Here is a 26,216-nt window from a genome sequence, read left to right as displayed (position 1 = left end):
CAGAGCTGATGCTGTCAATCACAGGTTGTGTGCTGGAGCTCCCCCGTCATCATTTTTCTCTTAGTGTCTGGAAAAATTGTCAGATGTGATTCATGCTGATAGCAGAGGAAGGAAACAGCAGACAGAAACGACACTTAGTGCTCTGGTTTCAGACAAGTACACACTATAGAAGGACATGCTTTGCTCATCTTTCACATTTGAGGTTTTCAACCACTTTAACCCCTTTACACCAACGTAACACATATATGCGGCTTCACTGGACTGGTCTTTTTTCCATGGGCCCACATATATGTATATCCGTCTTTGTGCTGGGAGCACGCTACACAGCGCGCTCCCAACACAGATACCAGGGTCTCAGCAACAGTCCCGGGTCTTGTACTAAGAATCGGGACCCAGATCTCCCAGTTCCGGGTCACCTGATCACTGTGATAGCTTCTGATTGGCTATCACAGTGATCAGTTACTATGAAGTCTTCCCCCATGTTTTCTCTCTGTGAATGGAGGGGAAAGATATATTGTATCTCTCTCTTTCCTTGCAGAGGGAAAAAAAAGTGTGAAAAAAAAGGTCAAAGGTCAAGGTTAGGGTCAAAGATCAGGGTTGGTATATTTTGGGCAGGATTTTTTTTTTAATAATTTTTTTTTTATTATTATCTATGTCAGTTAATATCAGTGTGTTTTAGGTAGGAAAAACAACCAAAATGTGCACTATTGATTTTGGGCTGTTCTACAGATACATACAACAAGGAATATACACCTATGTGGTATCGCTGCAAGGAGAATTTATTTTGGGTTGTTCTTTGGTGGTAGGTTATGGTAGTAACAAGAAATATACAGCTAAATAAATTTTTTTTTTTTTTTACTGAAAAAAGGGGTAATTTTACTGCGCTATCCAAATAAATCATAAATAATGAAAAAACAAGCCACAACTATAATGTGAGACACACACACTAAATATAATATAAGAAAAAAAAGCTGCGCTAAATATTGATGATCAAAAATGTGACCTAAAGAATATTCATCTGATAAAATAGATATGAACAACTCCTTGTGTCACACTAATAGATGAATATTTAAATGCAATCACAAGTGAAATGTGCAGAATAAACATAAAAATGAATATAATAAATACAAAAATATATATATATAATAGAGTCCCGTCCAATGGGCTATTGGATAGAAGTCCCACTGAATGTACAGTTCATAGTGATTTTCCAAGTGGTGATATCTTAGCCCTCCAAACGTTAGTGACATACATCCACAACACCATGGGAGATGTGATAAAGTGCGACAGGAAAGTTCCTTCCCCAGTGATATTAATGCCGCTTACCAGCTTTTTAGATCTCTTGTTTAAGGAGATCGTGAGTGCCTGTGGCTCTTATCCCCAGCCATGGGTCTTTAAAACTTGAATGGCTAGATGTCACCGGACTCTCTATGTGGGGTATCCTCTGTGCAGCAGATATACGCTCATTCCTGGCTGGGTAGATATGGATATGGACCTGGATGGGTCAAAACCTAACCATGGTAGGCTGACCTCCTTTAAATGACCCTGCAAGGGGTCACACACGCCTTGCACCCTGTGCAAACATTCCCTCCCAGGGATCGTCAGAGAATCTTGGTGACTTAAAGGATGAAAGTAATCAAAAGCAGGTAGGTACTCCTTCCACTGTGCTGCTTCAAACTTTAAATCCACAATGACTACCAGTAAGTTCAGCAACACATGAAAAAAACGAGAGAAAGTGCCTCCTATAGTGCAGTATCCGAGGGGTTAAAAATGAAACCACTCCACCCCAGCTAGCATTGAACTCACATTTAATGAAATTTTAAAAGCATTAAAAATGACATGACAGTCTCACTCAGTAGTAGTAGTAGTAGTAGTAGTAGTAGTAGTAGTAGTAGTACACCGCCAGGCTCCACCTCTACTAGTTTCACCACCTCCCACGTGGCTTCATCTGGAGGAATGAGTCAAGTAGCAAAATTTTGCTTAGGCATTAATATTTGTTTCACCCTTAGGTGTGAAGGGGTTAACCATGACAAATGGCACAAGAATTTGGGGCTTTAACTGAACAAGCTAAAGGAACAAGCTGATTGGTTACTATGCAAAGCTGCTCCAGATTCTGCCTGCTCCAGTTTTAGCAAATCCGCACTAATGAATTGGCACCACCGCACTAATTACATAGTCAATGAACAGACAGACAGCATAACAATCAGTGAAGATGAACTCGGAAATAGGGAAGACATTTTCCTGACTATGCGGTTTGCTTGGAAAAATCCAATATCGGAGATAAGCTCATGCGTGTCTGTACACGAGTCCGAACCCACTCGAGCTATCCCACCGGGAAGCTGTCAAATCGGGCAGCAAATCTAGGCAGCAAGAGCATTTCCCACCCTGCAGGCACAAGTACTGTATACACTTCTGTTCCATACGTGCGGCTGCTGGATGGGGAATACCTTCACCGTCTATGATTGGCTGTCCCATTTGACAGCTTCCCAACAGGATAGCTCAGTCAGATTCGGACTCCTGTACAGACACACATGAGCTTATCCCTAGTTAACAACAAGACAGTCTGACCAAAATCACATACATATTGGTAAGTAAAATATCTTACATGTATTACAACTGCTCATATAAGGTGTTGCTGGAATCATTAAAGTAAACCTAACTCAAACTTGGGGGAAATGGATTAGGAACGGATTATGATACGAATAAATGCATAAGCAGAGGTGACTACACATCAAAACAATTTGCAGATCCATAGATATAAGCAGTGGAAATTAGAAGCAATATCTTGACTACCCGTGTAAACATTAAGGCTAACACTGTCGATTTCTGCCAACCCGGGGCTCTCTATTGGTCCCACAATGTAATGGGTGGTCTCATGGCCAAGTTTGGAACGTGGTGGGGTTGGTCAAATCGGTGACACTTTTTTAATTGTGTCTTATGTATGTTGTTTACTAAAGCATTAAAACATCCTTTCTCAGCCAGGTTTCTGTGCAACCCTAGGGTTCCTCCAGTGGTTGGTTGGGGTCCCTTGAACTATAAACAACTTTCTAATCACAGTGCCCCCTTTTACTCTCTGCTTACTGTGCAGATCTCCAGCTCCTACCTCTCCCTGCTCCCTTAAAGTCCGCAGAGACCCCCTTGCATCAGAGTCCACAGAGCCCCCTTTACATCAGAGTCAGCAGAACCTCCTTACATCAGAATCCACAAAACCCCCATTACATCAGAGTCCACTGAGACCCCCATACATTAGAGTCCACAGTGACCCCCTTATATCAGCATCCACAGAGACCCCCTTACATCAGTGTCTACAGAGACCCCCATACATCAGAGTCCACACAGCCCCCTTGCATTAGAATCTGCATAGCCCCCCTTAGAGTCTGCAGACTTTCCACTTAAGCTGTAAGGGGGAGCTCTGTGGACTGTAATATAAAGGGGAACCCTGATTAAGGGGGGCTGTTAGAGATTTTGGTGAGCCAGCCACAGTGGTCATTTTTTTCCCCACTCCTTGACAAAGGGGGGAGACTAACACAATTTCGTTATTGATCAAATCTTTGGAAAAAACTATCAAAGAACCTAGAAGGAGGTGTTTGTGTTGCGTCAGATGTGGACAACAGTCCAGTAAAAGACAACTATTAATCTTGACTCCAGTATTTCAGTTCTGCTGCCGAGGGTGAGTTTTTTTCTCTGTCTGTTTTTCTCACCTCTAGCCAAAGTTTGTAACTTTGTACGAAGAAAAAAAAAAAAAAGACCCAGCCTACGAAGTTGATTGTCAAGGTCAATTGGACGGTATGCTTCAAGTTATTCTGGAAATCCAGGGCTTTGTTTGTGAAAATGTAACTTTACGTACATGAGGATTTCTACCAAGGTTAGTTCCTAAGAAGGTGAGAAAGTCTCACATAAGAAAATATTGGGTTGTTGCCCAAGAAGAAAAATAAGTGTTGAAACAGGAACTAAGACTTCACGTTATTTAAAAAAGCCCCCATTGTAGGTACAACGGGCAGATGTACTCTTTGGGTGAGCTAATATGAAAGTCAGATTTTGATGTTTGAAGATGGACGGTCCAAGGATGAAGGCAAAGCAAGATCAACAGGCAAACATTACAGCACACAATTCAAGGAACAAGGCAAAAGCTACAAGAAAATATATTCCTACAGCGGTTGTATAGTCATTTTTTTTACTTTTACCTACAGGTAAGCCTATAATAAGGCTTACCTGTAGGTAAAAAAAAATATCTCCTAAACCTGTACGGTTTAGGAGATATTCCCCTTGCTATGAGCCGCTGACTGCAGCGGTGCACGCGCACAGGGGATTCTCGGCTGAAGGCCCGGCAACTGCCGGACCTTGCCGGGAAAGAAATCTCCCGCGCGCATGCGCGGGAGTGACGACATCGCGGCTCCAGCCACTCACAGCGCTGGAGCCGCGATACCCGGAAGGCACGCCGAGGCAACATGTCAGCTACCTCGGCGTGGACCAGGTAAGATACCGATGCCTCGTTCTAAGGTAAGTATTTCATAATGAGCTAGTATGCGGTGCATACTAGCTCATTATGCCTTTTGCCTTACAGGGGTTAAAAAAAAAAAAATGTCAGCGGGTATACAACCGCTTTAAAAAAAAAAAAAAAAAAGATGAGGATAATATTCTTCCAAGAAAAAGCAACTAATGAAAGAAAAGGCAACAAACAACAGACAAAGTTAAAAGACATTATTCATCTCTTGTTTTTTTTTTAAGTGTACACAGGACTATCATACTAAACAAGGGGGTGAGTGTGTTTGTTTATATAAAAGGATAACATGGGATGATTAACATATCAAGGCTCAGAAGTATGTCCCTGTACTATCGGGAATTGATACATTCCATATATATGGAATACAGGAATACATGCAGTAGTAAGGTAATTAATTAATGCCAGAGTGTAAAGAAGTTCTTTAATAAGGAAACTAAGTTTAATGCTGCATGTACATGTTTATGAATATTTAAGCCCTGAACAACAGAAAATGTGTGTTATTACACGTGGTCATTCTTAAACTCATAAAAGGGGGCAGAACAAAGTTTTCAGAGAAAAAACTATTGATTAAGATTGTGGAAAGAACTGTATGACATTGAGATAATGGAAAACATGGTGTTTAGTATTTTACAAAAATCCTAAAGATTTGGTTGCAGGAAATAATAAGATAAGGATTGAGCAATTTTTACAAAAAAATCCAAACTTGGATTTGGTTATTAAATAAAAGTAGTAGATTGTTCTAATTTACTAACCCAGAAAAAATATTAAAATATGAAAGTTTTGTTCAATCTATAAAAAAAAGTAAAACAAAACAAAGTTAAACGTTTTTGTAAATGAGTATTTCTGGTAAAAGTAAGGACTTTGGTTGGGGGAGGAGTTTTTCTCGGGGGAAATGGCCAATCGCAGTTCATGGGCAGGACCCAATCTGTGAGTTTCACGAGATTGTCCTCTAAACAATTTTTTTGCCATTACTATAATCAGGAAAGTCATATTATAACATAGTGTACATGATTTTTGGCAGATGTACAAACAAAATATGTTTAAAAAGTGGTAAAAGGGTTAAACATTATAAAAACGAGAAACAAGATTGTTGCCGAATTGTACATAAAGCATGGTAGCTAAGACTGACAGTAACAGATCATTCTCTGAATAGTATGTGACATGTAAGGAATGTACTACCAACAGAGAAATGCAGATTCAGTTACACAGACTGGTCAGTAATGCCATGACAGTTTTCACTTCTGTGGACAGAGCACAACAAATTTTTGTGTTATATCTTCCAGATACCTGGAAGAGAATTCATGGATGAGAAAAAAATAAATATTTAAAAAGGTATTACTTACTAAAGTAATTGTTTTGAAAAAAAAAAGATTTTTTGGGCCTTACTAACTTTTTTCGAGAGTTCTTTGCAGACAAAGTATCTGCCTGGGCAAATTTTAATGAATTATAAAGGCTTACTGATAATATAGGGCAAATATTTTTAATAACAAGAGAGATCTTGTATACAATCATTTGAAGATCTAAAGAAAGCCCTTATTAATTTAGTATTTTTGATTAATATAGAGATCTCTCTCAGCCATTTTACATTTTAGTGTATGTGGGTGATGAGACAATTTAATTGGTATTTTAAAAAAAATGTGTTAGGAGTGCATTGTCCAAATGCTACAGGTCAGACACATTGTTGGTTTTGCGCCATTTGTTTTGAAAACATCTTATGTTACATTAAAAGTGTTATTACAAGGAAAACAGGAGGTGTAAATACACACAGCTTTGTCTAGTGCAGTGGTTCTCAACCTGGGGGTCGGGACCCCCTCGGCGGTCAAATGATGATTTGCCAGGGGTCACCAAATTCTTGGCTGTTCCTGAAGCCTGCACTGCTCTCCCTGCCTTTTTGCGGCTGCCCAGCAGGGCTGTCCCTGGAGCCCGCAGCTGCCAACTCGGTCTCTTTGCAGCCGCCCATTCAGTTCACGGCATGACTGGGGGGCAGAGACTAGAGGGCACCTGACTGATGAGGAATGTGAAGTGGGAGGGGCTGGAGGAGACCCTATCTCCTGATTTCGGCATAGGTGTCACTGCTACGAGACACCACAAAGTCGGAGACACATTGAGTAACACTACCTGGGATTATAGTTGCCATTAAAGGTCCCCACTACAGTTCTCAGATCAGCAGATGACCTTGATCAAGAGCACCTAAGTTAGCTGGTCAGAACTCCCGGCCAACACTGCCACTTATCCCATCCCCCCCCCCCCCACCAAGGAGTAAGAGAAGGAATAAAAATAGAGAATACATGGAAGGGAGAGGAAAAGAGGGGGAGGAACAAAGAAAAAGGGAGAGAAAGAATAAGAGAAAGAACAAGAAAGACGGCTAGAAAGAGGGATGGGGGGAAAAAAAAACAAGAAATTAGGATAGTGAGAAATAAAATGGAAAGATAGGAGAACAAAGAGAAAGAGTGGTACATCCTAAAATTTACTATAAGGGGTTTTAATATTGTACGAGTGTTAGGGACTCAGGGAGTGCTAAATGTCCATGGGTTAGGGGCGCAAATTACTTGTCTTGCCTTGGGTGCTGACAACCCACGCTATGAAAATAATTTTATGGTTGGGGGTCTCCACAACTTGGGAAATTTTATCAAGGGGTCACGGCACTAGAGGGGTTGAGAACCACTGGTCTAGTGGCAATTGGATGTTAAAAAGGAAGGTCAGTTGTAGTGGAATATAAAGACATGGTGATTAAAACGATGCAGTGTTATAGAGCCACAGTTGTGTAAATTAATCATAAAGTAACTTTTTCAACTTTTAGTGGACGTTTATCGGGAAAGAGTTTCCTGTGCTTATATAGATAATGCTAAATATTGGTACAATAGAACAATATAAACTTTCTGTATGTGTCTGCATTGAAAGCTGAACTTAAAGTGGATGTAAACTCGAAATTTTTTTTTTTTTTTTATCATACTGTAGAGTATAAGATTTCCTATCATTTGAGCCCAGTCTTGCCACACAGAGTTAATCCATCTCTGAGCAATCCCCTTTTATTGTTCAGTGAGAAAAATCTTGACAAACTGAGAAAAACTTTGTCAAATCCTCCCCCTTGCTGTGAGTGACGGGTGATTTACATATCTCGTGCACTAGCCTAAGACACAGGCATCATTTTTTAATTCCCTCCCCCACTCCTTTTTTCAGCAGCTCTGCAAGGATTGGCTGTTCCACACCTCAGCATGATTTGGCATGCTGAAGTCATGTGGTTACTTTCCTGTCTTTTCACTGGATGTTAGAGATCATAGCAGAAGTTCAGTGTTAGAAATAAACAGGAGAAAATGCATATTGACAAGGGGAGTGTAGAGGTGGGCGGGGAGTCTACTGACATCACGACTCCACCCACCGAGCTCCAGACAACAGACCCGCCCACAGAATATGCAGTTTTTTGGGGTCTCATAACAGACAGAGGGGAGACATTTGACAGGTAAAGATACGTACAGGAGGCATGTATATCCTTATAGATAACCCCTATGGCAGTAGTTTAGAAAGGATGACATTGGATTTACATCCACTTTAAGACTGCCATGTGTTTGTTTAGCAGTCAGAGTGACAGAGCATGTGTGGTTCATTCAATCATACTGTATGAGAGGCATGGTTGTTTCTGAAAAAGAAACTACTTCAACATGATCAAATTTCTTTCAGAAATAGAATATTTAGGTAAGCCCAGCCTAAATTAGTGTTCTTTTACAAAATTAAAATTTGTCAGTGTAAAGAAAAAATACAATAATCTGGTAAGGTTATTCTTTTACAAGATTTAATTTCGTCACAGGATAAAGAGGGGGGCTATGAAATTTTGTCTTAGTTAGAATCAGTACAAACTGATAATGGAGATAACATTTATTGTAAAAATAACTGATTCCAACAATAATGGATAGAGTTATTTTAAAATAAAAATATTTCTTTTTGCATATCCAGGTACCTGACTGACTGTTTTTTTGCTTAAGCTAATGAAAGAAATTCTGAACTACTCATTTTAGAACACTTTGTCATCAAATTTCTGAATATTGTTTTATTTGTTTGTTTATAGAAACAGCCAAAAGGAAAGAGTAACCTGATGCTACAAAGTATTAAGCGATTTGACAAATCTATATACCGTATTTATCGGCGTATAACACGCACTTTTTTCCCCTTAAAATCAGGGGAAAATCGCCGGTGCGTGTTATACGCCGATCCCCTGCGATCCTGACCTTCAAAATCGCCGACCGCGATTTGAAAATGGCGCCGCCGGCCCGAAACACACAGAGCCGGTCCTCGGCTCTTCTCGGCCACTTTCGGCTTCACTCGAGCGCCACCCGAACCTAGTTGAGTGTACTCGGCTAGGTTCGGATAGCTCCGCTCACAGTCACGCCCATCCCGGGCGGGACTACGAGTGGAGCCAAAAGTGAACGAGAGCCGCCAAGAAGAGCCGAGGACCGGCTCTGTGTATTTTGGCGCCGGCGGCGCCATTTTCAAACTGCAGTGACAATGAAAAGTCACTGCAGTTTAACTGCAGCCTGAGCAAGGCTGCAAATGGACATAGAAAGCTGCAGATCGGCACTGACAAAGCTGCAAGGCTGCAAATGGACACTAATAAAGCTGCAAATGACACTAAGGCTGTTGACTGCAAGGCTGCAAATGACACTGGACAAGCATGCAGATGGAAGCTGTGCAAGGCTGCATTGATGGGCATTTAAATGTAAGTTTTTTTTCCTTAAAACATTTCTTTCCTTATACGCCGATAAATACGGTAGATTGATTATATTAGTTTTGTTCACCTGCTAAAGGAGGAGGATACAAGGATGTTTTTTTTTTTTTTAGTAAATGTTACTTTTTGATAAATTAATTGAGGTAATTCTAGAAAAAATAATATTTTTAACAAAAGCTAAGTTGTTGTGAACTTTTGTCATATTCCATTGGGGTTGGATTTCAAAGCATGGAATCAGATAATGATTTAAATTTTATAGGACAGGTAGTGAAGGACATGTATGCAATTTTAGGTGTTTAGTAAAGTTTTTGTTTCTTATCATCTTAAGTACTCAGGTATTGTAGAACATATGAAGAAAATGATTTAATGTTCTAAACAGAGTTACTGTTGAATTAAATAACATTGAATGTTTTTTAAAAAAAGGAAATAGATAGAGTTGCTTGCTGGTCATGGATAGATAGATAAATAAATGGAAATATAAATAGAAAGATAGATAGAATATATAAAAATACGACAATCAAATAATGGGAAAGTTATGTTTTTTATGTATCTACAGACGAGTAGATTATTTATTATGTTTATAATTGTTCAGTATCAAGGATAATAAATAAATAAAAACTTATATTGTAGAAGTTATTTAGTTATTGAAATTTCCAGGTATAGAAGAAATGTTTTTTATTAATTAATAATTTATATTACAAAGCAATATAATTTGATATTTCAAAGATATTTATTTCTTCTTTATATTAAAATAGTTATATGATATGGTTAAAGTTATAAGAGTTTCACAAGAAGTTAAATAAATTTATGAAATTGAAGGAAGAAAATCTTTAATATTACATGATCTGGATGGAGAATTAATTAAAATTATTAATTAATATAATAATTTATATTTTCTCAATGGAATGAAATAGTTAAACATTTTTTATAGGAATATCTCAGAGTTTTGGAAAATGCTTATGTACAATATCTGACACACTAAATTGTATTAATGTTTATTGTATTGTTTGTATTGAAAAAAGAGGATCAGAGACATTTATTATTTAAGATGAATGCACTTATTTTGTTTGTTGATTATAGTGCATTGAGGGAGAATTGTTAGAGATTTTGAGTTTATTATTATTTTAAGTGATAAAAGTTTCCGAAAAATATATGAAACACATGAATGTTATAATGTAATTGTAATGAAGGTTACAGGACAGAGGACAGGGAGAAGTTGTTTTGCTGTGTAGGTACTTCTATTCTGAGTTACTATGTCAGGACAATGGGTGGAGTTATGCAACTTAACTTTAGACTGAAGCCATATGAGCATACAGTGGGGACGGAAAGTATTCAGACCCCCTTACATTTTTCACTCTTTGTTATATTGCAGCCATTTGCTAAAATCATTTAAGTTCATTTTTTCCTCATTAATGTACACACAGCACCCCATATTGACAGAAAAACACAGAATTGTTGACATTTTTGCAGATTTATTAAAAAAGAAAAACTAAAATATCACATGGTCCTAAGTATTCAGACCCTTTGTTCAGTATTTAGTAGAAGCAACCTTTTGATCTAATACAGCCATGAGTCTTTTTGGGAAAGATGCAACAAGTTTTTTACACCTGGATTTGGGGATCCTCTGGCATTCCTCCTTGCAGATCCTCTCCAGTTCTGTCAGGTTGGATGGTAAACGTTGGTGGACAGCCATTTTTAGGTCTCTCCAGAGATGCTCAATTGGGTTTAAGTCAGGGCTCTGGCTGGGCCATTCAAGAACAGTCATGGAGTTGTTGTGAAGCCACTCCTTTGTTATTTTTGTGCGCTTAGGGTCATTGTCTTGTTGGAAGGTAAACCTTCGGCCCAGTCTGAGGTCCTGAGCACTCTGGAGAAGGTTTTCGTCCAGGATATCCCTGTACTTGGCTGCATTCATCTTTCCCTCAATTGCAACCAGTCGTCCTGTCCCTGCAGCTGAAAAACACCCCCACAGCATGATGCTGCCACCACCATGCTTCACTGTTGGGACTGTGTTGGACAGGTGATGAGCAGTGCCTGTTTTTCTCCACACATACCGCTTATAATTAAGGGCAAAAAGTTCTATCTTGGTCTCATCAGACCAAAGAATCTTATTTCTCACCATCTTGGAGTCCTTTAGGTGATTTTTAGCAAACTCCATGCAGGCTTTCATGTGTCTTGCACTGAGGAGAGGCTTCTGTCGGGCAACTCTGCCATAAAGTCCCAACTGGTGGAGGGCTGCAGTGATGGTTGACTTTCTACAACTTTCTCCCATCTCCCAACTGCATCTCTGGAGCTCAGCCACAGTGATCTTTGGGTTCTTCTTTACCTCTCTCACCAAGGCTCTTCTCCCCCGATAGCTCAGTTTGGCCAGACGGCCAGCTCTAGGAAGGGTTCTGGTTGTCCCAAACGTCTTCCATTTAAGGATTATGGAGACCACTGTGCTCTTAGGAACCTTAAGTGCAGCAGAATTTTTTTTGTAACCTTGGCCAGATCTGTGCCTTGCCACAATTCTGTCTCTGAGCTCTTCAGGCAGTTCCTTTGACCTCATGATTCTCATTTTCTCTGCCATGCACTGTGAGCTGTAAGGTCTTATATAGACAGGTGTGTGGCTTTCCTAATCAAGTCCAATCAGTATAATCAAACACAGCTGGACTCAAATGAAGGTGTAGAACCATCTCAAGGATGATCAGAAGAAATGGACAGCACCTGAGTTAAATATGAGTGTCACAGCAAAGGGTCTGAATACTTAGGACCATGTGATATTTCAGTTTTTCTTTTTTAATAAATCTGCAAAAATGTCAACAATTTTGTGTTTTTCTGTCAATATGGGGTGCTGTTTGTACATTAATGAGGAAAAAAAATGAACTTAAAGGATTTTAGCAAATGACTGCAATATAACAAAGAGTGAAAAATTTAAGAGGATCTGAATACTTTCCGTCCCCACTGTATATGCAAGAATGGGTGTTTATTGTAGGAAATACTGAAATAACATTATGAAACAGTACAAGAATTGAGTAGGTTTGAATGGTTAGTGGGGAAGAGAGGTGGGAAGAGAGGGAAGGAACCCTACACTTTGGAGAATGTAACATCTAATATCTCTTCCTCCTTCTGAAGCCATCACCATATTATATGTTACCAGATGTCACTATGTAAGTCTTGTCTTTGCTTATCTTTCTGAAGAATAAAACAATTTTTCTTGAAGTATTGTACAAACTAAGGATTCTATAATTCTACTATGAAATGAATTCCTAACATTGAGGTGGAGATGCGGCCTTGGATAAAGACAGACACACTTCTCCTTCACACACCCATTAGGAGAGATGACACAGACATATTTACACAAAGACTTTGCTATTCATTCAGAAACGCCCCTGAGATACAAGAATATTAGATGTAACTATATTCTTCATTGGCTCTTATGTAAAGGGAAATTCTGTGGACTCTGGAGTAAAGGGGAACTCAGAGTCTACAGCGCACCCCCTATAATAGTTTATACACTGGGAGGCAGGAGAGAGGGTGAGCTTACACACCCCAGGCTGGAGGCTCATGCATAGGCTGTCAGCACCTTTCCTCTACTGGCTGGTGGCGTCTGGCTTCAAACTTTATCTCCCTGGGGAGATAAACAACTTTTGCCTCTCAGAACAGTAACCACTGGCAGCAACGGTCTTTTTAGCGATCTGTAATGGGGAATTTTTCTTAATGACAATAAATGCAAGGAGCATAGATATAGTAATTATTAGCAGGGGTTCCCTGAACCTGGAAAGTTAAATCAAGGGTTCCTTCAAGTTAAGAAGATTGAGCAAGCCTACATTCAAGTGTTGTGCAGAGTATAACAGGCATAAATCACCCACTATTGCGGCTTGAAGTGAGTGCCATTCTATGCATTAGTACTCTGAGGACAGGGTAGAATGATGATACATGCACAGGGAGGCATGCATCTGGTTTCACAAAAGGGAAGATAAATAGTGATGGGTGGTAAGTCTTCAAAGGACAGCACAGGAAAAAAGTTGCAAATTGCAGCTAAACCGGGCAAGTGACTTTTTTTTTGTATGGGGTTGACTTCAACTAAACAAAATGGCACATTTTTGTAGATAAAACTAATTACATATTGTATATATGTTTTAACAGTTACCTTACAGAAGAATATATTTATAGTAAGTTACCTTGTGAATACTCCTGGGTGGTGTTTCTTTCCCAGAGTCATACATTGGTGAGTACAATGAAGAGTTGTCCACTTTTGCTGATCCATTGTTCACCTCGTCTAATCTGTTTTTGGAGAGTATCGGTGTTACTTGTCCAGTCTCAGCCTTGTCCAGTTTCTTTGGTGTCACAGGCTCTTTCCTATATTTATATGAAACAAAGTTTAAAAACAGTTGATTTTTATTTCATTGGGAATAGGTAATGTAAGCTTCATGTTTTTGCATTTAATTCTCAAGATGCAATAAAAACAAGACTGTTGAAATCTGATTGGCTGCTATGGGCAATCCATGCACTCAGTTTTGATCAATTTCCTGAAGAAAAAAGAATACAGTAATTTAAGCATTATTCAAAATGTTGTTGAATAACACCTTCCTACAGATACCTATAATAATTAGATTTCAACTTTTACTGACTTAAATGCAGTGAAATAAAAGTTCAGTTGGCTGCCATGGATCGCTGTACATGGATCGCTGTACATGGATTGCTGCAGATAATTGGTGATAAGTCGATTGTACCTAGGTTTGGCTCAGAGCCAGTTTGGCAAATTTTGTCAAAGTTTGGATGCCAAATACGAACCTCACTGAAGTCCATAGGAGCCAAATCTTAGTTATCAGTAACAAACATTTCCTAGGCTAAAAGGCAAGGGATTGTCAACCAAATATCATGGGGGGCAGACCCGGACTGGGACAAAAAAATAGGTAGGGCATTTTAGACTGAGCAGCCAATTTTTCCAGGGACTGGTGGGAGGGGCGTTTGACAGGTGTTCACGGGGGGCGTTTGGTGATGGGAATTCATAGAGTCCTCCACACTGCAATGTAAAGGGACACTGTACTATAAAGGGGACTGCACTGTAAAGGGGCACTGTAATGATTACAGTGCAGTCCCCTTTATATCACAGTGTCCCTTTACATTACAGTGCCCCTAGCAATCACAGCCCCCATTATAGTGCAGTCATGCCCCACCTTATTGCTCAAATCACAGTGCCCCCTTTTACTCTCTGCTCACTGTGCAGATCTCCAGCTCCTACCGCTCCCTGCTCCCTTACATCAAAGTCCGCAGAGCCCCACTTGCATCAGAGTCCACAGAGCCACATTACATTCAATTATGCAGAGCCCCCCTGACATCATAGTCCACAGAGCCCCCTTTACATCAGAGTCAGCAGACCCCCCTTACATCAGAGTCTGCAGAGCTCCCCCTTACATCAGAGTCAGCAGAGCCCCCCTTACATCAGAGTCTGCAGAGCCCCCCCCTTGCATCAGAGTCAGCAGAGCCCCCCTTGCATCAGAGTCCGCAGAGACCCTCATACATCAGAGTCCGCAGAGACCTCCATACATCAGAGTCTGCAGAGACCCTCATATATCAGAGTCCACAGAGGCCTCCTAACATCAGCGTCCACAGAGACCCCCTTACATCAGCCTCTACAGAGACCCCCTTACATTAGAGTCTGCATAGCCCCCCTTAGAGTCAGCAGAGTTTCCACTTATGCTGTAAGGGGGAGCTCTGTGGACTGTAATATAAGGGGGGAGCCTGATTAAGGGGGGGGCTCTTATGTAAAGGGGAATGCTGTGGACTCTAGTGTAAAGGGGAACTCAGAATACACAGAACACCCCTATATTAGTTTATACATTGGAAGGCAGGAGAGAGGGTGAGCTTATACACCCCAGACTGGAGGCTCATGCATAGGCTGTCAACACCTTTCCTCTACTGGTTGGTGGCTGCTGGCTACATCCCCATGGAGTGTGGGTGGGGCAGACACAGGAGTAGAGGGGTAGGAGGAGGAGCAGATGAGCTCTCTCTCCTCTCCCGTCCGTGCGGAGGGAACTGTCAGTGCTGGATCTGAGCTGTCTGTGAGAGAGACACAGCTCAAAGCCCTGCAGCCAGCAACCACGCTGGTAGTTCCGCCAGGGGAAGAGACACATGTATGGCTGCATAGCGGGAGGTGAATGGAACGGGCGGCCATGGCCCACTTGGCAATTACCCAGTCTACTCTATGGCCAGTCTGGGTCTGATGGGGTGTGCTGGGCACTTCCCTGGGTGCCATGTACCAAGACAAAAAAAAAATTACAAATTGGCGAGGATCAAAGATTGTCAATGATTCTAATATTGCTTAAAGTTATAGAATGAGAATAAGGGTCTGTTGTGTGAATTTGGCGACGTCCCCGCTGCGCTGGTGTACATCTAGCATTGATTTTTAGGCAGTGTTAATTGTTTTGTGTTGTATGTATATGTGAAATATGTGAAAAGTGTGGTGTGCATTTGTATTCAGCCCTCCTGAGTCAATACTTTGTAGAACCACTTTCTCTGCAATTACAGCTGTAAGTCATTTTGAGGGTGTCTCTATCAGCTTTGCACATCTAGAAAGTGACATTTTTGCCCATTTTTCTTTGCAAAATTGTTCAAGTTCTGTCAGATTGGATGGAGAGCGTCTGTGAACAGCAATTTTCAAGTCTTGCCACAGATTCTCAATTGGATTTTGGTCTGAGCCATTCTAACACATGAATATGCTTTGTTCTAAACCATTCCATTGTAGCTCTGGCTGTATGTTTAGGGTCGTTGTCCTGCTGGAAGAAAGGACCTGGAAGTCTCAAGGCTTTTGCAGAATCTAATGCCGTGTACACACGGGTGGACTTTTCAGCATCAAAGGTCCGACGGTCTTTCCGATGGACTTTTGACGGACTTCCGACGGACTTTCGAACGAACGGTCTTGCCTAAACACGATCACACCAAAGTCCAACGGATTTGTACGTGATGACGTACGACCGGACTAAAATAAGGAAATTGATAGCCAGTAGCCAATAGCTGCCCTAGCGTCGGTTTTCGTCCGTCGGACTAGCATACAGACGAGCGGATTTTTCGACCGGCCTCGAGTCCATCGGAAAGATTTGAAACGTGTTCCAAATCTAAAGTCCGTCCTGATTTTCGACCGAAAAAGTCCGCTGCAGGTCTGCTGAAGTCCACACACGGTCAGATTGTCCGACGGATTCGTCCCATCGGACCAGTCTGGTCGAAAAGTCCGCCCATGTGTACGCAGCATAACAGGTTTTCTTCTAAGATTGCCCTGTTTTTGGCTCCATCCATCTTCCCATCAACTCTGACCAGCTTCCCTGTCCCTACTGAAGAAAAGCATCCCCACAACATGATGCTGTCACAACCATGTTTCACGGTGGGGATGGTGTGTTCAGGGTGATGTGTAGTGTTAGTTTTCCGCCACACATCGCTATTAACTTTTAGGCCAAAAAGTTAGATTTTGGTCTCATCTGACCAGAGCACCTTCTTCCACATTTTTGCTGTCTCCCCCACATGGCTTCTCACAAACTGCAATGGGACTTCTTATGGCTTTCTTTCAACAATGGCTTTCTTCTTGCCACTCTTCCATAAAGGCCAGATTTGTGGAGTGCACGACTAATAGTTGTCCTGTGGACAGATTCTCCCACCTGAGCTGTGGATCTCTGCAGCTCCTCCAGAGTTACCATGGGCCTCTTGGCTGCTTCTCTGATTAATGCTCTCCTTGCCCGGCTTGTCAGCTTAGGTGGACAACCATGTCTAGGTAGGTTTGCAGTTGTGTTATACTCTTTCCATTTTCGGATGATGGACTGAACAGTGCTCCGTGAGATGTTCAAAGCTTGGGATATTTTTTTTATAACCTAACCCTGCTTTAAACTTTTCCACAACTTTATCCCTAACCTGTCTGATGTGTTTCTTGGCATTCATGATGCTGTTTGTTCACTAAGGTTCTCTAACAAAACTCTGAGGGCTTCACAGAATAGCTGTATTTATACTGAGATTAAATTACACACAGATGTACTCTATTTACTAATTAGGTGACTTCTGAAGGCAATTGGTTCCACTAGATCTTAGTTAGGGGTATCAGAGTAAGGGGGGCTGAATAAAAATGCATGCCACACTTTTCAGATATTTACTTGTAAAGAATGTTAGAAAACCATTTATCATTTTCCATCCATTTCACAATTATGTTCCACTTTGTGTTGGTCTATCAAATAAAATCCCAATAAAATACAATTATGTTTTTGGTTGTAACATGACAAAATGTGGAAAATTACAAGGGGTATGAATATTTTTTCAAGACATTGTACAGTGGAAGGATGGTTATGAACTGCATATCTCCCAACAGTCCCAGATTGGGCAGGACTTTCCTGCATTTTTACATTTGTCCCACAGTCCTGGGGGTACAAGGGCTTTGTTCTGCATAATTACTCCATCTATTCAGTATATGCTAATAGCTGAGCAGGACCTGCAGCAATGTGAGCATCCAGCACAGCCAGGGATTGGCGGACAAGCCAGCGGGGGTACAGGCGCAATGAGAGAGAGTGCAGCTGTCAAATCCATCCTGCAATGTTGGGGATGGGCGGGCCGATATGCATTTCAGGGGCTCTGCCCCCTTTGTCAAGCAAGCAGTGCATAGACCAGTGTTTCTCAACTCCAGTCCTCAAGGCGCACCAACAGGTCATGTTTTCAGGATTTCCCTCAGATGAAACGGCTGGTAAGGCAGTGAAACTGATCCAATCACCGGTGCAAAATAATGGAGAGCCTGAAAATATGACCTGTTGGAGCGCCTTGAGGACTGGAGTTGAGAAACACTGGCATAGACAAACAGTTGGCATTTATACACTGCTGGCCGGGGAAGAAGGTGTAAAGGGACTGGACCAATTAGAACTATGGCATGTGCACCCACAGTGGTGTATGATAAACCTGAATTATACACCGCTGCAGGTGCACATGCAGTAGTTCCAAGTGTCCCTCATTCTGAACTTCAAAAGTTGGGAGGTATGGAACTGGTTAATGTGCAGTAAAAGGGAATTGAAGGGTTAATATACAGGTCACATGAAGGGACAGCATTTAGATCAGATGTGTAGAAAATGAGTGAATGGGTTCCAGCTGCTGCTTATTCATTCATTAGTTCCTCTTTTCTCCTCTTCCTCTGTAAGAGGAAAATGATCAGACACTCACACCCCGTACATTTATTTAACTTACTTTCTCCAAGGTTTATAATAGAACAGGATCGAAATCACTATCACCAAGATTACTCCACCAAAAAAGATTGGATACCAACCCCAGGAATAGTGTATTTCTTGGTTACCTGCAAGAATACAAACATAACATTCAAACATAACATACATAGAAGTCGATGCCAATACACCAATATGCCTACATGGATAGGAGTGTGCAAAGGTCACTACATCTAAATTCATTTAACTTATGGACAAAACTAGACCCTTCATTAATTTACAGAGGTTTATCACCTTATACCCTCTGCACTCCTCCAGCACATCCTGACTGCTGTTGTTCCTTCCGCATTCCCTTGCCACTTTTTTCAGCTGGAACGTCGGGGAATGCAGTTTTGGCACCTCCAGCAGCACTGAATGTATGTAATGGCAAGGGGTGCTAGAGTGTCCTGCAGGGTCTTTTGATACTGGCTGCTGGGGGATCTATTGTCACTGGAGAGGGTTGTACTTTTGCAGTTGTTGCTGGTGAGGTCTGGCAGGGGATCTATTGTTGCTGGGGGGTCAGTTGTTGCTGGGAGAGGTCAACTGTTGAGGGAGGGGTCTATTGTTGCTGGCTGCCAGAAGATCTGTTGTTGCAGTTGAGGGTCTATTGTTGCTGAGGGAGGGGAGTGTTTTTTTCTTGTAGGTGGTCTATTGTTGGGGGATCTATTTTTGCTGGAGGTCTACCGATGCTGGCTGCGAAGAGATCTGTTGTTGCTGCAGAGGGTCTATTTTTGCTGGGGAGGGGGTATTTTAGTTGTGGGTGGTCCATTGTTGCTGAAGGGATCTATTGTTGCTGGCTGCAGGGTATCTATTTTGACTGCTTTTCTTGTTATCATTGCTCGGAGGTGGGTAGGGGCAGAGACAAGGGGTGACTTGTAAAGTTCCTGCACCTATTCTCTGATGTAGCCCTGATATACTGTATATATAAATTTTTGGACACTGTCGCACCGGTATCCTGCAGGAGACACTGCAAAACCCTCAGAGGGTGTCAGGTTCAGGAATACTGTGCTGGGACATTCTTTCCCACATTATGGGAAGAGATGGATTTTAGTCCCTTGCTTTGTAGGAATACAAAATCCATCCCTTCCCCCTGTTAGGCAGAGCTCTGTTCTAAGTCTCTATTTGACAATCGGTGGGTGCTGGAGGACATCAAGTGACATCACAGCAGAATCGGCCCACCTACTTGATCTGGCCACCCTGTAGCAGCAAGTGGTTGCTGTTTTTTGTCTTTTTTCACATCAGGATCCAAAATACGTTATTTTAAATTCCCCTTATGTGCACTGTGATGTGTTGTAGTGTGTCGCATAATGTTGCGCGATGTTTAAATGCAGCATAGCCTATTTTCATTTAATGCACATTAAAGCAACATGTGGACCAATTGAGAACAATGTACTTTTACCTGTTATTGCATTAGGCCTGTGCTGAGCGATGCTGGCCAATGTACACAATGTGAATGAGCCCTTAGATTCTGTACAATTCAATCTATACTCCCTAGAAAGTACAGATAAGGGACCAGTTCTCTTCATCACATCTTCCAATCCCAGGCCTTCAAAAATCCAAAATTATCTCCAAATCCAAAGTAATCTGAAATCACTAGTTGGTATGAAATTATCAAGAAACTGGCACATATTTGCTAGTTATTAGAATATGTTCTCCTTACAGCTCAGCATATGGTTGGATGAAACGGGCTTGTGGTAAAATTCACAATCAATTTTCTAAATAGACAAGACACTGACGAATGACCACTCTATTGTGTATCGTTGTCCTGCCATTGGTTCTCATGTAGGCAAGAAAAGATCACATCATGTGACCTGACCAATGTCAGCCTACAGCAAGGAATCACACTCACCTCCATGTCCAGTTCCTCTGCAATGGATACAACTTTATTGGGATGTTCCTTCAGAGACGGACCTACCCAAACAAGTTAAAAATCTTCCACTGATATTTAAAATGGTAATTGCACCCAAGAAATTCTGCTCAACCACCCATAAGTATGAGACAATGTATCTACTGCATTGGATGCAATTATTGGACCATTTGCAGTCTATCGGAAGGAGTCTGCCTTACTTGCTGAAGAGTCACTGCATTGACAAAATGTAATGAATAAATGATCAAAGATGTTGACAGGTTCCAACACAACATTCATATGGGTTGGTATCTGAGTGCTGTCCCCCTGTCGTCATGCTAACAGGCACGTATTTTAGGTGGGTGATTCCAGAAGTAACAAAAACAATTTAAATTTCAATACAGGACGCTTTCCCCCTTCCTGCCCAGACAAATATTTTCAGCTTTCAGCGCTGTTGCATTTTGAATGACAATTGTGCGGTCATGCAACACTGTACCCAAATTAAATTTTTATCTATTTCTTCCCATAAATAGTGCTTTCTTTTGGTCATATTTAATCACCACTGGGTTTTTTATTTTTTGCACTACAAATAAAAAAAGACCGAAAATTTTGAAAAAAAAACAAAGTTTTTCTATGTTTTTGTTACAAAACTTTATAAATAAGTATTTTTTCTCCTTCACTGATGAGTAAGGATGAGCCGAACACTCCCTCAGTTCAGTTCGCACCAGAACATGCGTACAGGCAAAAAATTTGGACGAATACGCAAACACTGTTAAAGTCTATGGGACACGAACATGAAAAAGTTATTGTCATAAAAAGTGTTTGGGAACCCGGGTCCTGCCCCAGGGGGCATGTATCATTGCAAAAAAAGGTTTAAAAAGGGCCGTTTTTTTGGGAGCATTGATTTTAATAATGCTTAACGTTAAAAAAAGGAAATATTCCTTTAAGTATCGTTTCTATAGTATGCCTGTAAAGTGGCGCAGTTTTCCCGTGTTTAGAACAGTACCACAGCAAAATGAAATTTCTAAAGGAAAAAAAGTCATTTAAAACTGATTGCGGCTGTAATGAATTGACGGGTCTCTGCAATATAGATAAAACTCATAGAAAAAAACGGCATGAATATTAAGGGGAACCCCGAACCAAAAATTTAAAAAAAAATTACGTAGGGGTCCCTTCAGGTCTGGTATGGAAATTAATGGGAACCCTGCACCAAATTAAAAAAAAAAGGCGTAGGGGTCCCCCCAAAATCTATACCAGACCCTTCAGGTCTGGTATGGATTGTAAGGGGAACCCTGCGGCAAAAACGGGACGAGAGCACCCCCCGAACTGTACCAGGCCACATGCCCTCAAGATGGGGAGGGTGCTTTGGAGTAGCCCCCCAAAGCACCTTGTCCCCATATTGATGGGGACAAGGGCCTCATCCCCACAACCCTTGCCCAGTGGTTGTGGGGGTATGCAGGCAGGGGGGCTTATCGGAATCTGGAAGCCCCCTTTAACAAGGGGACCCCCAGATCCCAGCCTCCCCCTATGCGAATTGGTAAGGGGTACATTGTACCCCTACCATTTCACAAAAAAAAGTGTCAAAAGTTGTAAAATAGACAGGAGACAATTTGGGACAAGTCCTTTATTAAAAGATAAAAAAAAATGTCCCGAGATGTAAATCCATCTCACGCCGCCGACGAGACGAAAAAAAAAAAAAACCCCGCAACAGCTCCGCCTCCATGGGAGGCTCCCACCGATTGATGCTTCTTCTCGATGACAGCTCTTATATAGCTGAGGGTGGGACCACTTGGTGATATAAACAGGTGACCCCGCCTTCCTCTGACCTAACGCTGGGTTTTTTTAAATTACATTTTTGGTTAGCGGTTCCCTTAAATATTCATACCAGACCCAAAGGACCTGGTAATGGACTGGGGAGGGGGGAACCCATGCTGTTCTTTCAATGAGTTTTAGCTATATTGCCGAGACTCGACAATACATTACAGCTGCGAACAGTTTTAGATTACTTTTTTTCTTTAGAAATGTCATTTTGCTGTGGTATTGTTCTAAACACAGGAAAACTGCGCCACTTTACAGGCATACTATAGACACCCCCCAGGAACGATATTTAAAGGAATATTTCATTTTTATTGTTTCACTTTAAGCATTATTAAAATCACTGCAACACAAAACAATCTCTTGCACTCAGGCCCTTAGTCCATATGTAGGTGGTGTAGCCAACCCTTTGGATAAAGTGTGGAAAGTCAAAGGTCTTGCTGCCCTCCTCAGAACAATGGGTGTCCTTAAAGCAGAAACATATAGAAAAACAGGGAGGGCGCACCGACCTTGTGCATTACCAAAGATGAAATTTATTTATTTATTTCTCTCACAGTTGAAGAGTACCTATGATAAAAAACAGACCTGTACATGCTTTGTAATTAGGAAAACCTGCAAAATCGGCAGTGTATCAAATACAAGCCGCGGAACACTGTTAAAGTCTATGGAACACTAACATGAAAAACCAAAAGTGCTAATTTTAAAGGCTTATATGCATTATATGTTATTGTCATAAAAAGTGTATGGGGACCTGGGTCCTGCCACAGACTAGTAAAAACAAAGGTCATACTCACAAACAAGCGTTTAAAAAAGGCTTAACATTACTCCAACGATCGCTGAGGCTCTGATGAAGAGAGTACTCCCTTGTAACATGTAAGCCGTTTTGCAATGCCATCCTATTCCTCCTAATATCCGGTCCAGGTTGCAGGTGTCTGGAAGACACGGCTCCAAATCTTTGGAGTAATGTTAAGCCTTTTTTAAACGCTGTGGTTGGGCAGCGTCCATGATTTGGCCCAGCCATGCAGCTTCCATTGTATAGCTTACAGACAGGGGGAGGGAAATCATACACGCTGCCCATGCCCAGACACACCCATAAGACTCCCTAGTCATCATTCATTGGTTGTTGTATAAACTCATCTTGTTGGAAGGATTTCCTATGTTGATATTCATATCCTGTGAGGTCATATCCTGTAGAGGAAGCGATTGGCTGTTGGGGCCAGGACTTCCTGTTTGTGACTTCCTGTTTGTGACTGCCTTTGTGTGTGTGTGAATAAAAGCCAAGAGCCTCTGCCCAGCAGGGCAGTTGGAGGAACGATGGAGCTAAGATGGTGATTATGTCTGTTTACTGGGGAAATGCGGGAGACATGGGTTAAGTAGCATGCATTATACCATTAGACTGAAATGGGCACTTATTAGCGTAAAAGAGTATGGTGGGTTTTTTCCACGACAGTTCAAAGCATCTCAAGGTCCTGGAGGGGCCTAGCCAGTCTCCAGACCTGAAACCATTCGAAAATTTTTGGAGGGAGCTGAAAGTCCGTATTGCCCAGTGACAGCCCTGGAACCTGAAGGATCTGGAGAAGGTCTGTATGGAGGAGTGGGCCAAAATCCCTGCTGCAGTGTGTGCAAACCTGATCAAGAACTACAGGAAACGTATGATCCCTGTAATTGCAAACAAAGGTTTCTGTACCAAATATTAAGTTCTGCTTTTCTGATGTATCAAATACTTATGTCATGCAATAAAATGCAAATTAATTACTTAAAAATCATACAATGTGATTTTCGGGATTTTTGTTTTAGATTCCGTCTCTCACAGTTGAAGAGTACCTATGATAAAAATCACAGACTTCTACATGCTTTGTAAGTAGGAAAACCTGCAAAATTGTCAGTGTATCAAATACTTGTTCTCCCCGCTGTATACGCAGCACTGATGGGCGGCACTGATAAGTATCATGGACGGGCACTGATAGGTGGCACTGAAGTGCAGCACTCATAGGTAGCACTGGGAACTGATAGGTGGCACTGATAGGTGACCCTGAAAGGTGGCACTGGTGGGCACGTATGGGCACTGGTAGGCGGCACTGATCAGGAGGCACTGGCAGGCATCACTGATAGGCACTAAGTGCCATCCCTATTGGGCATTAAATGGAATACCTGGTGGTCCTGAGTGGGCATTCCTGGTGGTACTGGGTGGGCATCCCTGCTGGTCCTGGGTGGGCATCCTCGGGGGGGCTGCACTAATATTCAATCAGTGCAGACCCCCCCTGTCAGGAAAGCAGCCGATCGAATAAATGGCTCTTCCTATTTACACTATGATCAGCTGTGATTGGACACAGCTAAACACGTGGTAAAGAGCCTACGTCAGAGGCTCTTTACCAAGATCAGAGATGCGGTGTGTCAGAATGACACACCACACCACTGATCACTGTGCGCGCTAGCAGCTTATCCTGATGGACGTCATATGACGCCCAGTTCGAAAAACGGAACCACTTCCTGGCCGTCATTTTGCATACAGCGGGCGGGAAGTGGTTAATGTAGCAGAGGTGACCCAACACTGCTGCAGAGTATTTTTTTTAAAATCTGGAAAATAAAAGCTTTCAATTTCACACTGCACATATTGTTCTAGAACGCAGTGGCTTATCCAGGGCATGGCACATATGGCAAGTGCCATGGGCGCCATATGAAGGGGGCGCTCGTGAGGGGGGCCAGAGGGGGCCATGACCCCCCCAACATTATCCTGTACCCCCCATGTGCCCCCCCAATTAAATGAAACTGACAATGGCGTCTGCAACTCAGGGCAGATAATGGGCAGAAATAGGGATTATTTCACCACTTTCAGGTGCAGGCAGAGTGAGCTACCGCACTGCGACTCCCGACAATTAAATGAAAGTCCCGGCCCCTTCTATATCAATACGCTGAGGCAGGCTAGGGCTTTAGTTTAATTGTCGGAAGCTGCAGTGTGGTAGGTCACTCCGCCTGCACCCAAAAGTGATATTGACATGTATGTCCGTCTTTTGCCGAGCTCGGTTCTCAAGAGGAAGGAACACAACCGGTCCCTGGCTCTCGGCTTACTCAGGAGAATGCTGCAGAAGGAGCACTGCACCCAGTTCCCAAGCCCCAGGTAGAAGTCGGGGTTCAGAGGGAGACAGGGTTGCCACCTGTCTTGTTTCACTCTGCAATGGCTCCCTGCAACACTGATAGCTTCCCACTTTTCTCTCCTTTCAGCTGCTGCGGGGGAAGGGGGGGTTGCTATGATTCAGTTTGTGAATGAATGGTAAGCCGCTCGGCAAAGAACACTTCCCATTCATTCACTGTCCAGTGCAGCTGAGTCTGCAGAGAAAGGGACTGGGGAATCTCTGTCCTCAGTCCCTTACTCTGTCTCAAAAGTGAGATATTAGGGGGCTGTTTAGAAGCCTGATATGTCACCAAAAGCTCCCCCCAAACAGGGCTAGACAGTGCCACCTATATCAGTGCAGCTCATCAGTGCCCCCTGTCAGTGCCAGTGTCACCTATCAGTGCCACCTACCAATGCAGCTCGTCAGATGTCAGTGTCACCTATTAGTGCCCATCAGTGCAGCTCATTAGTGCCGCCTATCAGTGTTAGTGCTGCCTCATCAGTGCTGCTTTATCAGTGCCCATAAATGCCCCAAACCAGTGCCCATCAGTGCAGCCCATCAGTGCAGCCCATCAGTGCTGCCTATCAGTGCAGCTCATCAGTGCTGCCTATCAGTGTCCATTAGTGCAGCTCATCAGTGCCAATCCATCATTTGTTAAGTGAAAGATTAAAGAGCTTGACTTGTAGTTTTGTTAGCTGTTTTTTTTTTGTTAAGGTTATATGAAAGATGGGTTTCAAATGTTTTGACAGGGGCGTAGTTTCAGTGCTTGCTATAGGCGCCATTTTCACTAGATACACCTCTGCTAGGACGTCAGTGCTCAATACAGTAAAACCTCGGATTGCGCTCATATATCAATGCAAATTTTCCCATAAGAATAGTGGAAACTCAGATGATTCGTTCCACAACCATTTATTCATATAAAAATGAGGAAACAAAAAGGGGTACTACTGAAAGTATTACCAAAAGGCGGACTTTATGGGCCAGGAAACAATGGAGAATGAAACAATATAAACAA

The 26,216-nt window shown here is 42.1% G+C and overlaps 1 pseudogene; it reads right to left on the bottom strand.

Moving 5' to 3' along the window:
- Positions 1-5,701: 5,701 nt before the first annotated feature.
- Positions 5,702-26,216, bottom strand: part of LOC141127733 (uncharacterized) — a 54,031-nt pseudogene continuing 33,516 nt past the window's right edge.

The sequence above is a fragment of the Aquarana catesbeiana genome, linkage group LG02, assembly GCF_042186555.1.
Source record: "Aquarana catesbeiana isolate 2022-GZ linkage group LG02, ASM4218655v1, whole genome shotgun sequence".
In the NCBI taxonomy this organism is placed as follows: Eukaryota; Metazoa; Chordata; class Amphibia; order Anura; family Ranidae; genus Aquarana; species Aquarana catesbeiana.
The sequence above is the reverse complement of the archived record's forward strand: the minus strand, read 5'-3'. Positions and strand labels throughout refer to the sequence as shown.